Below are 15,605 nucleotides of genomic sequence, written 5' to 3'. Positions count from 1 at the left end.
AACTGTAAGTGCTGTTATTGTGAAGTGGAAACATCTAGGAGCAACAACGGCTCAGCTGCGAAGTGGTAGGCCACACAAGCTCACAGAACGGAACACAGAAAAATTGTCTGTCCTCGGTTGTAACACTCACTAGAGTTCCAAACTGCTTCTGGAAGCAACGTCAGCTCAAGAACTGTTCGTCGGGAGCTTCATGAAATGGGTTTCTATGGCCGAACAGCCACACACAAGCCTAAGATCACCATGTGCAATGCCAAGCGTTGGCTGGAGTGGTGTAAAGCTCGCCACCAATTGATTCTGGAGCAGTGGAAACGCGTTCTCTGGAGTGATGAATCACCATCTGATGAATCACCATCTTCACCACCTGGCAGTCCGACGGACTAATCTGGGTTTGGCAGATGCCAGGACAACACTACCTGCCCGAATGCATAGTGCCAACTGTAAAGTTTGGTGGAGGAAGAATTGTCACACCCTGATCTGTTTCACCTGTCTTTGTGATTGTCTCCACCCCCCTCCAGGTGTTGCCCATCTTCTCCATTATCCCCTGTGGATTCATACCTGTGTTCTCTGTTTGTCTATTGCCAGTTCCTTTAGTTCGTCAAACCTACCAGCGTTTGTTTCCCTGCTCCTGCCTGTTTTCCTGCTCTTGTTTTCTAGTCCTTCCCGGTTTTGATGTTTCTGCCTGCCCTGACCCTGAGCCTGCCTGTCGTTTTGTACCTCCCCCCCCGGTCTGTATTACTGACCCCTGCCTGCCGTGACCCTGAGACTACCCGCCGTTCTGGACCCTTTACACCCTCTCTGGATTATTGAGCCCTGCCTGCCTTGACCTGTTGTTTGCCTGCCCCTGTTGTTGGAATAAAGTCTTGTTACTTCTACACCGTCTGCATCTGGGTCTTACCTAAACGTGATAAGAATAATGTTCTGGGGCTGTTTGTCATGGTTCGGGCCCCTTAGTTCCAGTGAAGGGAAATCTTAACGCCACAACATACAATGACATTCTAGACGATTCTGTGCTTCCAACTTTTGTGGCAACAGTTTAGAGAAGGCCCTTTCCTGTTTCAGCATGACAATGCCTCCGTGCACAAAGCTTGGTACATACAGAAATGGTTTGTTGAGGTCGGTGTGGAAGAACTTGACTGGCCTGCACAGAGCCCTGACCTCAACCCCATCGAACACCTTTGGGATGAATTGTAACGCTGACTGCGAGCCAGGCCTAATCGCCCAACATCAGTGCCCAACCATACTAATGCTCTTGTGGCTGAATGGAAGCAAGTCCCCGCAGCAATGTTCCAACATCTAGTGGAAAGCCTTCCCAGAAGAGTGGAGGCTGTTATAGCAGCAAAGGGGGCACCAACTCCATATTAATGCCCATGATTTTGGAATGAGATGTTCAACGAGCAGGTGTCCACATACTTTTGGTCATGTTTGGGGTGGCAGGTAGCCAAGTGCTCTAATAGTTGTCATTACTATCAGCCATCCTGAACAACAACTTTGATTTTATAAAAAAAAGTAAATATGAGGCTTTATTATGTGACCCATCAAAAGGCATGCATAGATTGCAACTAAAACAAAAATTACTTATTTTACACAAATACATGTATTAACTTACATTGCCATCAAGAGGCTCAGATTTCACCATGGCTGCCATTGGACCTGTGAAATCATTATTTAAAAAAATATTATTTGATATTTTATGGTTGACAATAACAGGTAGGTTGCAGGGTTTTTAATAAACAACAAAATACTACAAGATACACCAGCACCTTTCTTCTGTCTTCGGCTTGTAAAACAGACACAACACGCCTACTGTATTGTCAGTTCCAATGGCACTCAATGAGTTAAGTTGTTTCCAACTAGTTGCAAAGTAAGTTGTGATTGTATAGTAGCCTACAGCTTGTAGGTTTATTTATTCTCCAATTAGAAGTGACTGGCAGACACAAGTGAAAACAATTCATTCAAGAACTGATGGGCCTCCTGGGTGGCGCAGTGGTCTAAGGAACTGCATTGCAGTGCTAGCTGTGCCACCAGAGATTCTGGGTTTGAGCCCAGGCTCTGTTGCAGCCGGCCGTAACTGGGAGGCCGATGGGGCGGTGCACAATTGGCCCAGTGTCGTCTGGGTTAGGGGAGGGTTTGGCTGGCAGGGATGTCCTTGTCTCATTGCACACTAGTGACTCCTGTGGCAGGCTGGGTGCAGTGCATGCTGACACGGTTGCCAGGTGTATGGTGTCACATTGGTGTGGCTGGCTTCTGTGTTGTCTGTGTGTTGTGTCAAGAAGCAGTGCGGCTTGGTTGGGTTGTGTTTCGGAGGACGCATGGCTCTCCACTTTGCCTCTCCTGAGTCCGTACAGAAGTTATAGTGATGAGACAAGACTGTAACTACTATCAATAATTTTTTTTTTGAAATACAATTTCCTCCCTGTACATGCATCAACTCATTATAATTGTATTAATATAATGACCTGATATAAAGACATGAACACTAACAAGACTGACCTGTATCCTTCCCTTCTCATTGTAATATATATATATATAAAGACATAAACACTAACAAGACTGACCTGTATCCTTCCCTTCTCATTGTAATATATATATATATAAAGATATAAACACTAACAAGACTGACCTGTACCCTTCCCTTCTCATTGTAATATATATATATATAAAGACATAAACACTAACAAGACTGACCTGTATCCTTCCCTTCTCATTGTAATATATATATATAAAGACATAAACACTAACAAGACTGACCTGTACCCTTCCCTTCTCATTGTAATATATATATATATATATATATATATATATATATATATATATATATAAAGACATAAACACTAACAAGACTGACCTGTATCCTTCCCTTCTCATTGTAATATATATATATATATAGATATAAACACTAACAAGACTGACCTGTACCCTTCCCTTCTCATTGTAATATATATATATATATATTTATAAAGACATAAACTCTAACAAGACTGACCTGTACCCTTCCCTTCTCATTGTAATATATATATATATATATATATATATATATATAAAGACATAAACACTAACAAGACTGACCTGTACCCTTCCCTTCTCATTGTAATATATATATATATATATATATATATATATATATATATATATATATATATATATAAAGACATAAACACTAACAAGACTGACCTGTATCCTTCCCTTCTCATTGTAATATATATATATATATAAAGACATAAACACTAACAAGACTGACCTGTACCCTTCCCTTCTCATTGTAATATATATATATATAAAGACATAAACACTAACAAGACTGACCTGTATCCTTCCCTTCTCATTGTAATATATATATATAAAGACATAAACACTAACAAGACTGACCTGTACCCTTCCCTTCTCATTGTAATATATATATATATATATATATATAAAGACATAAACACTAACAAGACTGACCTGTATCCTTCCCTTCTCATTGTAATATATATATATATATATATAGATATAAACACTAACAAGACTGACCTGTACCCTTCCCTTCTCATTGTAATATATATATATATATATATATATATATATATATATATATATATATATATATATATATATATATATATATATATAAAGACATAAACTCTAACAAGACTGACCTGTACCCTTCCCTTCTCATTGTAATATATATATATATATATATATATATATATATATATATAAAGACATAAACACTAACAAGACTGACCTGTACCCTTCCCTTCTCATTGTAATATATATATATATATATAGATATAAACACTAACAAGACCGACCTGTATCCTTCCCTTCTCATTGTAATATATATATATATATAAAGACATAAACACTAACAAGACCGACCTGTATTATATAAATGTTTAGTAACCTACCTGTGTTACTGCGTTGGTTGATCTGAGATCTGTGTTGAAAGAGGAAGTTGTGGCAGTGATCATCGCTTTTATACTTGCGTACGTATGTTTTTATACCTGTACAATGATGAATATTAATAGACACAACCTGCGGAATGGTACTGGTTAAACCAGGTGTTTACCCAATGGACGGGCTCAAAGGAAAACCATTCAACAGAATCGATTATGATGATGATATTGTCTTGGTGTTTGAGGAAGAGAAATACCAGCAAAATATGGTTGAAAGATGTCTTGTTTTTCAATGTCTTTTTAAGTCTTTTCAACCCCAAAAATATATTTTCAACGTCTTGTGCTCATAGGGAGAACTCCTGTTGACCTTTAAATTTAAATAGCATTTCCTTAATTGATTAATTAATTGCTCTTGTCATCGTTCCTCGCCACCATCTGTTGGTGGCAAGTGACGCACCTTCTCGGGTTCCCGAGTGGCGCATCAATCTAAGGCACTGCATTTCAGTGCTAGAGGCTTCACTACAGTCCCTGGGTCGAATCCAGGCTGTATCACAACCGGCCGGGATTGGGAGTCCCATAGGGCGACGCACAATTGGCCCAGCGTCGTCTGGGTTAGGGGAGGGATTTGATGGTGTAGGCCGTCATTGTAAAATAATAATGTGTTCTTAACTGACTTGCCTAGTTAAATAAAGGTTAAATAAAAAATAAAATAAATTTAAACTAATCCAATGGGTTTTGAAAAAGAGGCGAGGAGAGAGGATGCAAGGAACCAAGGAAACGCAATTGAGATCCTTCATTATTTTATGCTGTGTACTCTTCACTGATGGTCTGTGTTCCGTTGAGGATGGTCTGTGTTCTGTTGGGGTTGGTCTGTGTTCTGTTGGGGTTGGTCTGTGTTCTGTTGGGGATGGTCTGTGTTCTGTTGGGGATGGTCTGTGTTCTGTTGGGGATGGTCTGTGTTCTGCTGGGGATGGTCTGTGTTCTGTTGGAGATGGTCTGTGTTCTGTTAGAGATGGTCGCTGTGTTCTGTTGGGGATGGTCGCTGTGTTCTGTTGGGGATGGTCTGTGTTCTGTTGGGGATGGTCTGTGTTCTGTTGGGGACGGTCTGTGTTCTGTTAGAGATGGTCGCTGTGTTCTGTTGGGGATGGTCTGTGTTCTGTTAGAGATGGTCGCTGTGTTCTGTTGGGGATGGTCTGTGTTCTGTTAGAGATGGTCGCTGTGTTCTGTTGGGGATGGTCTGTGTTCTGTTAGAGATGGTCGCTGTGTTCTGTTGGGGATGGTCTGTGTTCTGTTAGAGATGGTCGCTGTGTTCTGTTGGAGATGGTCTGTGTTCTGTTGGGGATGGTCTGTGTTCTGTTGGAGATGGTCTGTGTTCTGTTGGGGATGGTCTGTGTTCTGTTGGGGATGGTCTGTGTTCTGTTGGGGATGGTCTGTGTTCTGTTGGAGATGGTCTGTGTTCTGTTGGGGATGGTCTGTGTTCTGTTGGGGATGGTCTGTGTTCTGTTGGGGATGGTCTGTGTTCTGTTGGAGATGGTCTGTGTTCTGTTGGGGATGGTCTGTGTTCTGTTGGAGATGGTCTGTGTTCTGTTGGGGATGGTCTGTGTTCTGTTGGGGATGGTCTGTGTTCTGTTGGGGATGGTCTGTGTTCTGTTGGAGATGGTCTGTGTTCTGTTGGGGATGGTCTGTGTTCTGTTGGGGATGGTCTGTGTTCTGTTGGGGATGGTCTGTGTTCTGTTGGAGATGGTCTGTGTTCTGTTGGGGATGGTCTGTGTTCTGTTGGGGATGGTCTGTGTTCTGTTGAGGATGGTCTGTGTTCTGTTGGGGATGGTCTGTGTTCTGTTAGAGATGGTCGCTGTGTTCTGTTGGGGATGGTCTGTGTTCTGTTGGAGATGGTCTGTGTTCTGTTGGAGATGGTCTGTGTTCTGTTGGAGATGGTCTGTGTTCTGTTAGAGATGGTCGCTGTGTTCTGTTGGGGATGGTCTGTGTTCTGTTAGAGATGGTCGCTGTGTTCTGTTGGGGATGGTCTGTGTTCTGTTGGTCTGTGCTGTGATCAGTGAATCTGGAGACCAGGCTCCACAGAACACCAGGGGCTGTATGTATTAAACCTCTGAGAGTAGGGCTGATCTAGGATCAGTTTTATTGATTATATGGACAGATCCTAGATCAGCACTCCTACTCTGAGACTCTTTGTGGATAAGGGCCCAGGTCCCCCCCCCCGTTCTGTAATCTTATTCATTGTGATCTTAAATGCAAAACTGATCCTAAATCAGCACTCCTTCTCTGAGACGCTTTATGACATCTGTCACGGATCCCTCCGGAACGTTCATTATGCACACCTGTCCCCTATTCCCACTGAGTAGTACTTGTATAAGTGCACCCTTTGTTACAATGTCTGTTGGTGCTGTGAGTACCTGTGCTGTGTGTTTTGGGCTTTCGTGCCATTGTGGCGTGCTCAGATGATTGCGGGTCTCATCCCGTGTGTTTATCATCGTGTGCGTGTGTTATTTATTCGAGGTACTCCTCCCTCTTTTGTTTGGGTTTCTACCCTGGGTTTTTGTATAGTGTTTGTTTGGTCTTCGTCCCCGTGCCTTTACACGGCACGCCGTAATCTGGGTACAATAAAAAAAACTATTACGCATTCCTGTGCCTGTCTCCCGAATCATTCATACCAACGTGACAACATCTCTATCGGCTGGCCTAGCTACCCTTCCTCCTAGACTTTGATTGTTGCTTTCATGATATGGTTATTTCTATTGATTTATTTATTTTAAATTCTAGTTTATCTTTTATTTCATGTACTTTGAGATTTTTTTTGTGTAATGTAAAGCGCTTTTGCAAATGTAACATTTATTATTATTATTATTATTACGTAGCATATTTCTATCTGAACATTCCAAAATGTTGCTTTCCGCTGAACGCGCCCCAGAACAGCAGAGTGGAGGAGGAGAGTCAGGATGTGTTTAAGTAAAAACCATCTTCCCTCCTCTGATGGTTTCACCACCATTTTGGTGGTTGTGGACAGATTCTCTAAATCATGCCGTTTCATCCTTCTCTCTGGTCTCCCTACTGCTCTCCAGGTCTCTGAGGCACTGTTCCAGCAGGTCTTCCAGTACTATGGCCTTCTGGAGGATATACTCTCCGATCGTGGCCCCCAATTCACATCACGTGTATGGAAGGCTTTCATGGAGAAGCTGGGGGTCACGGTCAGCCTCACTTCTGGGTACCGGCTTCAATCTAACGGGCAGGTGGAGAGGATGAACCAGGAGCTGGGGAGGTTCCTGACGAGTCACTGCCAGGACCTGCAGGGGGAGTGGTCACGATTCCTTACTTGGGCTGAATACGCCCAGAATTCATTGTGACACTCCTCCACTAGCCTAACTCCCTTGCAGTGTGTTATGGGTTATCAGATGGCTCCTGGCTCCGTGGACCCAGAGCCAGACCGAAGCTCCTAGGGTGGATGAGTGGTTCAGGCTCTCTGAAAGAGGTATGGAACGATGCCCACGTGAGACTCCAACGTGCCGTCCGCCATCAGAAAGAGCAGGCTCCCGTGTTCCATCCTGGTGATCACGTCTGGCTCTCACCAGGTACCTCCCACTCCACCTGCCCTGTAAAGAAGCTGAGTCCCTGTTTGTTTGTGGGGCTGTTCAAGGTCCTCCGCAGGGTCAGCGAGGTAACTTACAGATTACAACTCCCCACTAACTACTGGATATCACCATCTTCTCATGTTTCATGTTTCTCTCCTGAAATATGTTGGAGAGATATTCCTTAAACATATAACATGGACATAATATAAAGTATGAAAGGGCTTATTTTTATCATTCATCATATTTGTATATGTTTTATTATACTTTTATTGTGTACTAGATAATATGGGTTGAAGTGTTTATTGTGTACTAGATCATATGGGTTGAAGTGTTTATTGTGTACTAGATCATATGGGTTGAAGTGTTTATTGTGGACTAGATCATATGGGTTGAAGTGTTTATTGTGTACTAGATCATATGGGTTGAAGTGTTTATTGTGTACTAGATCGTATGGGTTGAAGTGTTTATTGTGTACTAGATCATATGGGTTGAAGTGTTTATTGTGTACTAGATCATATGGGTTGAAGTGTTTATTGTGTACTAGATCGTATGGGTTGAAGTGTTTATTGTGTACTAGATCATATGGGTTGAAGTGTTTATTGTGTACTAGATCATATGGGTTGAAGTGTTTATTGTGTACTAGATCATATGGGTTGAAGTGTTTATTGTGGACTAGATCATATGGGTTGAAGTGTTTATTATGTACTAGATCATATGGGTTGAAGTGTTTATTGTGTACTAGATCATATGGGTTGAAGTGTTTATTGTGTACTAGATCGTATGGGGAAACATGTTTTTTTTCTCAGACATACAGTGTACGTGGAAAGTATTCAGACCCCTTGACTTTTTACACATTTTGTTACATTACAGCCTTATTCTAAAACAGATCAAATAGTTTTTTCCCTCATCAATCTACACACAATACCCCATAATGACAACGCAAAAACAGGTTTTTAGCAGTTAGATGTGTACGCCTGGGGTGAGTTACTAGTATAGTTAGTAGTTAGATTAGTACACCTGGGGTGAGTTACTAGTATAGTTAGTAGTTAGAGGAGTACACCTGGGGTGAGTTACTAGTATAGTTAGTAGTTAGAGGAGTACACCTGGGGTGAGTTACTAGTATAGTTAGTAGTTAGATTAGTACACCTGGGGTGAGTTACTAGTATAGTTAGTAGTTAGAGGAGTACACCTGGGGTGAGTTACTAGTATAGTTAGTAGTTAGAGGAGTACACCTGGGGTGAGTTACTAGTATAGTTAGTAGTTAGGAGTACACCTGGGGTGAGTTACTAGTAAAGTTAGTAGTTAGAGGAGTACACCTGGGGTGAGTTACTAGTATAGTTAGTAGTTAGAGGAGTACACCTGGGGTGAGTTACTAGTATAGTTAGTAGTTAGATGTGTACGCCTGGGGTGAGTTACTAGTATAGTTAGTAGTTAGATTAGTACACCTGGGGTGAGTTACTAGTATAGTTAGTAGTTAGAGGAGTACACCTGGGGTGAGTTACTAGTATAGTTAGTAGTTAGAGGAGTACACCTGGGGTGAGTTACTAGTATAGTTAGTAGTTAGATTAGTACACCTGGGGTGAGTTACTAGTATAGTTAGTAGTTAGAGGAGTACACCTGGGGTGAGTTACTAGTATAGTTAGTAGTTAGAGGAGTACACCTGGGGTGAGTTACTAGTATAGTTAGTAGTTAGGAGTACACCTGGGGTGAGTTACTAGTAAAGTTAGTAGTTAGAGGAGTACACCTGGGGTGAGTTACTAGTATAGTTAGTAGTTAGAGGAGTACACCTGGGGTGAGTTACTAGTATAGTTAGTAGTTAGAGGAGTACACCTGGGGTGAGTTACTAGTATAGTTAGTAGTTAGAGGAGTACACCTGGGGTGAGTTACTAGTATAGTTAGTAGATAGAGGAGTACACCTGGGGTGAGTTACTAGTATAGTTAGTAGTTAGAGGAGTACACCTGGGGTGAGTTACTAGTATAGTTAGTAGTTAGAGGAGTACACCTGGGGTGAGTTACTCGTATAGTTAGTAGTTAGAGGAGTACGCCTGGGGTGAGTTACTAGTATAGTTAGTAGTTAGAGGAGTACGCCTGGGGTGAGTTACTAGTATAGTTAGTAGTTAGAGGAGTACACCTGGGGTGAGTTACTAGTATAGTTAGAAATGACCTGTGAAATGATTCCAATATCAAATCCAATTTATTGGTCACATACAGATGTTATTGTGAGTGAAGTGAAATGCTTGTGCTTCTAACTCCGACAGTGCAGTAATATCTAACAAGTAATATCTAACAGTTTCACAACATATACCCCAAAATACACGTAAATCTAAGAACCGGAGCCGCCTCCTCTGTTGGAGGATCCGCGGGATGAGAAGGTTATGTGTACTGTACCAGAGCCGCCATAGACAGTAGTTACCCACCCTACCCTCCCTTTTTTTAGGGGGGGGGGGGTTGTTGTTGTTGTTTTGTTTAGGTGCATTCGGAGTCCGCACCTTTGGGGGGGGTACTGTCACGTCCTGACTGTAGAAAGATGTTATTTTCTATGGTAGAGTAGGTCAGGGCGTGACGGGGGTTTTCTAGTTTAGTTTTTCTATGTTGTTACGTTCTAGTTTTGTATTTCTATGTTGGGTTTTGTTTGGGATGATCTCCAATTAGAGGCAGCTGGTCCTTGTTGTCTCTAATTGGAGATCATACTTAAGTAGGGTTTTTTTCTACCTGGGTTTGTGGGAGATTGTTTTTGAGTTTGTGTAAGTTGCGCGTCATGGTTTGTTGTTTCCGTTCTTTAGTTTATTTATGTATTGCATAGTTTCACAGTGAAAATAAAATGTGGAACGACACACACGCTGCACTTTGGTCCGCTCCTTCCTACGACAGCCGTGACAACTAATTTAATTTGACTGTGTAACTTTGCTCTCTCGCTCTCGTTCTCCTCGCTGAGCCCGGCCGGGTGGGCATTTCCCCTTTATATCCAGAATGTGGGCATGTAGAGTATCTGGCGAGTAAAGTAATGCTTGTAGTGATGACATAGGGATCTAACAACAACAGAGATGCTGCATTCAAAACAACTGGGAACTCTGAAATCACCGACTTCCAGAGTCAGTGCATTCAAGATAACTAAGAACTCTGGAAATAAAGAAACTGACTGGCAAAATCGTTTTGAACGGTCATCCAGCTCTGAATTAAAAGTCGGAAACTCTGGCATCTTTCTAAAGCTCCGACTTCCTGAACAGAAGATCATTGACGTCATTGTTTTACATCATTTTCCCCCTGAGTTCCCTGTTGTCTTGAAAGCACCAAAAAAAAACTCTGGTTTATAACAACAACAAGCATGGCGTCGCACAATTACGCAAGGAACACAGCATGTGAAAAGTGAAGGGTCTGTTGCAGTCTCTGTCTGCTGAAGAGAGTCTTGAAAAGTTCCATGTAATTTTGGAGTGGAAAGAAGATGGTTCCTCAATGGTAGGGAAAAGTGATTACATCGGGTGTTTGTAGTTGGTACCAAATGGGGAAGACAACAGTCCATGTGGATGGCTGGACAGGCTGTATGCCTACGAATTGTTCTCCTCCTTTTTTCAAGTGATATTTTTGTCATCCTAGGCTGCCTGTCATCTATGCATAGTCACTTCACCCCTACCTACAGGTACAAATGACCTCGACTAACCTGTACGCCCACACACTGACTCTGTACCGGTACTCACTGTATATAGCCTCGTTATTGTCATGTTAATGTTACTTTTTATTATTTTAGATGATTTAGTAAATATTTTCTTAACTCTTTCTTGAACTGCACTGTCGGTTAAGGGCTTGTAAGTAAGCGTTTCAAGGTAAGATCTACACACGTTGAATTCGGCGCATGTGACAAATAACGTTTGATTTGATTTCACATCAACTGATTTGTAAAAAAAAAGATATTTGACTGTGTAAATTCATTGGGTAGGCCTATAGGCTATTCACTGTAGTACTATTCCTTATCATTCCTCTTTAGCTCTTGGAGTCCCTGGACATCAACCACCCGAGCCACTGCCTGTTCACACCGCTACCATCCAGAAGGAGAGGTCAGTACAGGTGCATCAAAGCTGGGACCCAGAGACTGAAAAACAGCTTCTATCTCAAAGGCCATCAGACTGTTAAACAGCAATCATTAACTCAGAGAGGCTACTAGAAGCACAAGCATTTCGCTACACTTGCATAAACATCTGTATGTGACAAATACAATTTGATTTGAAAAGCTACACTAGGCATACAATAGCTTGTTGTCCACTTACTCCAGCTTGCTCTTGCTTGCTGAATGTAAAACACAGAAACCAAAGGAACTGGGGTGTATTCATTACACAGTTTCTGTTGCAAAACTGTTCTTAAAAGGAAGGAAATGGGGAGGGACCTTCCTGAATTTTTCCAATAGAAACTCTGGTTTTACTCTGTGTGCTTCCATTTGGTTATAAACGGTGAACTGTTTATGTAATGAATACGCCCCTGGCTAGTAAGGAGAGAGAGAGGCTGTATGGTACTGGTACCCTCTGTATATAGCTCCACATTGATCTGGTACTGGTACTTCCTGTATATAGCTCCACATTGATCTGGTACTGGTACTCCCTGTATATAGCTCCACATTGATCTGGTACTGGTACTTCCTGTATATAGCTCCACATTGATCTGGTACTGGTACTCCCTGTATATAGCTCCACATTGATCTGGTACTGGTACTCCCTGTATATAGCTCCACATTGATCTGGTACTCCCTGTATATAGCTCCACATTGATCTGGTACTGGTACTCCCTGTATATAGCTCCACATTGATCTGGTACTGGTACTTCCTGTATATAGCTCCACATTGATCTGCTACTCCCTGTATATAGCTCCACATTGATCTGGTACTGGTACTCCCTGTATATAGCTCCACATTGATCTGGTATTCCCTGTATATAGCTCCACATTGATCTGGTACTGGTACTCCCTGTATATAGCTCCTCATTGATCTGGTGCTCCCTGTATATAGCTCCACATTGATCTGGTACTCCCTGTATATAGCTCCACATTGATCTGGTACTCCCTGTATATAGCTCCACATTGATCTGGTACTGGTACTCCCTGTATATAGCTCCACATTGATCTGGTGCTCCCTGTATATAGCTCCACATTGATCTGGTACTGGTACTTCCTGTATATAGCTCCACATTGATCTGGTGCTCCCTGTATATAGCTCCACATTGATCTGGTACTGGTACTCCCTGTATATAGCTCCACATTGATCTGGTACTGGTACTCCCTGTATATAGCTCCACATTGATCTGGTACTGGTACTCCCTGTATATAGCTCCACATTGATCTGGTACTCCCTGTATATAGCTGCACATTGATCTGGTATTCCCTGTATATAGCTCCACATTGATCTGGTACTCCCTGTATATAGCTCCACATTGATCTGGTGCTCCCTGTATTAAGCTCCACATTGATCTGGTACTGGTTCTCCCTGTATATAGCTCCACATTGATCTGGTACTGGTACTTCCTGTATATAGCTCCACATTGATCTGGTACTGGTACTCCCTGTATTAAGCTCCACATTGATCTGGTACTCCCTGTATATAGCTCCACATTGATCTGGTACTGGTACTCCCTGTATATAGCTCCACATTGATCTGGTACTCCCTGTATATAGCTCCACATTGATCTGGTACTGGTACTTCCTGTATATAGCTCCACATTGATCTGGTACTCCCTGTATATAGCTCCACATTGATCTGGTACTGGTACTTCCTGTATATAGCTCCACATTGATCTGGTACTGGTATTTCCTGTATATAGCTCCACATTGATCTGGTACTTCCTGTATATAGCTCCACATTGATCTGGTACTGGTACTCCCTGTATATAGCTCCACATTGATCTGGTACTGGTACTTCCTGTATATAGCTCCACATTGATCTGGTACTGGTACTTCCTGTATATAGCTCCACATTGATCTGGTACTGGTACTTCCTGTATATAGCTCCACATTGATCTGGTACTGGTACTTCCTGTATATAGCCCCACATTGATCTGGTACTGGTACTTCCTGTATATAGCTCCACATTGATCTGGTACTGGTACTTCCTGTTTATAGCTCCACATTGATCTGGTACTGGTACTTCCTGTATATAGCTCCACATTGATCTGGTACTGGTACTTCCTGTTTATAGCTCCACATTGATCTGGTACTGGTACTTCCTGTATATAGCTCCACATTGATCTGGTACTGGTACTCCCTGTATATAGCTCCACATTTATCTGGTACTGGTACTTCCTGTATATAGCTCCACATTGATCTGGTACTGGTACTTCCTGTATATAGCTCCACATTGATCTGGTACTGGTACTTCCTGTATATAGCTCCACATTGATCTGGTACTGGTACTTCCTGTATATAGCTCCACATTGATCTGGTACTGGTACTTCCTGTATATAGCTCCACATTGATCTGGTACTGGTACTTCCTGTATATAGCTCCACATTGATCTGGTACTGGTACTTCCTGTATATGCAGTACCAGTCAAATGTTTGGATACATCTACTCATTCAAGGGTTTGTTTTTCTTTTTACACAGTTGCAGTTAACAGTTCTAATATTATGGTACAGCTAGACGGACTCTTCATCGTCATGGTGCTTTTTGATAAGGTACGTTTACAAACATTGGTTGTGGTACAGTGCCAGGACCGGCAGGGGGATTGGGCCTGAACCTTCCCTGGGAGGAACACACCCAGAACTCACTTCGTCACCCCTTCCAGTGCGTCCTAGGAACGCCGCCCATGTGTGGCCCCAGTGCGCCGTCTGCCGTCAGAAGGATCAGGTGGACTGCCACTGCAGTGAGGCTCCCGTGTTCCATACTGGTGACCGCGTCTAGCTCTCCACCAGGAACCTTCCCCCTGCCCTGTCGGAAGCTGAGCCCCTCAATGTCCTCCAGAGGGTCAATGAGGTAACCTATTGTTTAGAACTCCCCACCAACTACCGAATCTCACCCTGTTTTCATGTTTCCCTCCTCAGGCCGGTGGTTCCTGGTCCCCTGGCTGATGGCGTCCCCCACGACACCCCTCCGCCTCCCTTGGACATCAAGGGGAGCCCCGCACTGTCATGCCTACTCCTGCTCCCTCCTTCCGGCGCTCGTCTAATCACCGGTCCTGGCAACCCACATTGTACACATCTGGCAACCATCATTGCGCAGCACACCTGGTCCCCATCGTTAAGCACACCTGGACTTCATCACCACCCTGATTAGTCTCCCTTCATTTAGCCCTCAGTAGCTTCAATCATCAGGCAGTATTGGTTTTGGTTACATTCAGCACGCTGCTCCTGTTTTGTATTTTCTTCTGCACATGCTTCCTGACTCACTGCGTATACATTACAGAATACGAGAAGTTACAGAATACGAGTTTGGGGGCTAAAATTATTAAATATTAAAGCATTAAACCTCTCACTAAAAGCATCATTCATACATAAGTTATACTTAAACCCAAAATGGTTCTCCAGTCGATTATTAAGATAGGATCATCCTTTTCTCAAAAATGGCCTTTTTGCCTTTATACAGATTATAACTTCTAATTTCCGACTAATTGAAAATGAAACTTTGTTTAAAATATCTCGGATTTACATACAGAATAATACAAAATGGTCTGAGACCAGGTTGGTTCCAATGGCCCGGACCATAATGACTGAAGGCAGCCACACCCCAAAAAAATTAAACAAATGTTTTCAAACGTTGCGTCCTGCTGTACACGCCAGAGAACGGCAGAGTGGAGGAGAAGAGTCAGGATGTTATAGGAGATTAAGTCAAAACTCAAACATGAAAATAACTGCCTAGAAAATAACCATGCTCCAGGACACATGGAGGTAGAATAATGTCATGTTTTATCTGAAAAGGTTTTATATAAGAGAAATGTAAATATAATGAAATGTACAAAAAGACTTGTGTGATTTTATTGCAAACTGATTTTATTGCAAACTGATTGTAATTCTTAAGGATATTTCCATTGAGATGAATGCATTGTACACTTGTAGGCAGTGTGACAACAGATACAGAACTTTATAACTACATAACCACCCTGTTTAATTTGTTAGGAAAGACAACATAGATGAGGTAAACCAGTATCAGTATCTATAGTCAAATCAAGATGAA

General features: G+C 42.3%; 1 long non-coding RNA gene across 1 annotated transcript in view; it reads right to left on the bottom strand.

The window, feature by feature from the left end:
* Positions 1 to 1,054: 1,054 nt before the first annotated feature.
* The window catches only part of LOC145880075 (uncharacterized), a 37,465-nt gene continuing 22,914 nt past the window's right edge, over positions 1,055 to 15,605 (bottom strand). Inside the window, exons 2-3 of the long non-coding RNA XR_014392964.1 lie at positions 3,888 to 3,916; positions 1,055 to 1,650 (exon numbers count right to left, since the gene is read on the bottom strand). This is a non-coding gene — a long non-coding RNA (uncharacterized LOC145880075). The remainder of the gene's footprint in view (positions 1,651 to 3,887; positions 3,917 to 15,605) is intronic.

Source organism: Salmo salar, chromosome 07, assembly GCF_965601325.2.
Source record: "Salmo salar chromosome 07, fSalSal1, whole genome shotgun sequence".
Classification (NCBI taxonomy): domain Eukaryota; kingdom Metazoa; phylum Chordata; class Actinopteri; order Salmoniformes; family Salmonidae; genus Salmo; species Salmo salar.
This window is presented reverse-complemented; position numbering and strand designations above follow the sequence as displayed.